General features: G+C 34.3%; 1 long non-coding RNA gene across 2 annotated transcripts; it reads right to left on the reverse strand.

The window, feature by feature from the left end:
- LOC109828727 lies at positions 1–806 on the reverse strand. 2 transcript variants are annotated; one of them, XR_002243812.1, is made up of 4 exons: positions 695–806; positions 569–630; positions 401–456; positions 1–51 (listed from the first exon to the last, which is right to left on the reverse strand). It is a non-coding gene; the product is annotated as an uncharacterized LOC109828727 (long non-coding RNA). The 2 variants fall into 2 exon arrangements; XR_002243811.1 differs by lacking the exon at positions 401–456.
- Positions 807–816: the final 10 nt, after the last annotated feature.

The following is an 816-nucleotide window of genomic DNA, read 5'->3' on the forward strand; positions in this document are numbered from 1 at the left end:
ATCCTTTTTCCTCAAAATTGATTCCAATACACAACAGACCTTCATCCGGACCTGACAATGCCAAACAAAATACAGTTTTAGTAATCACATAGTTTCAGTAATCACACTAAACAGAATGTAATTTCTTCATTTGAACAACTTACAAACATTTTAAAGTAAAAGCAGTCTGGTAAATATGGTTTTAGTATGTTAATAATCAGATGACATCTTATGCTATTTCAAATAGGTTTAAGATCTTGATACCAATAGGGCTAGGGGTAGCTCTTCTAGATAATTCAAATCAGTAATTCTGTAGTTTGAGTAGTGTAGGACTGGAAATATTGGAATATGGTACCAAATGGGTCTATTGTAAGAACAATTAAGTTCTAGAGTATCAAACCCTGAATACGCTTTTGGATACCTTCTGCCGGTGTCACTGCTTTGTTGTCCTTATATACATAAAAAATGCATAATCATCTAGACACATGAAAATTCCTAAATTAGCAACCATTTGATTTAAAAAACAATGCAAATAAGAACATAAGAAAAAAATAACAATTAACAGAAAAAGAAGAGTGACCCATGTTACCTTAGCGGATCACGATCCCAACTGATGTCTTTGAAGGGGGCGTGATCTTCTCCACAAAAACCCTGTTGAGCTCAGGAATCAAAAGGGAAAGGAAAAAGTTGTTGAAAGAACCAATAATCAACTTACTTTCTGATCTAATTGCAGGAAATCGAGAAATATGCAGGATTAAAACCCTCGTCGCTTGAAACTACAGGAAATCTAGGGCAAAATTAGAACAAAAGGAGAGGAATGAAGAACAAAAAGGGGAA

Source organism: Asparagus officinalis, unplaced genomic scaffold, assembly GCF_001876935.1.
Source record: "Asparagus officinalis unplaced genomic scaffold, Aspof.V1 AsparagusV1_Un6073, whole genome shotgun sequence".
Taxonomy (NCBI): Eukaryota; Viridiplantae; Streptophyta; class Magnoliopsida; order Asparagales; family Asparagaceae; genus Asparagus; species Asparagus officinalis.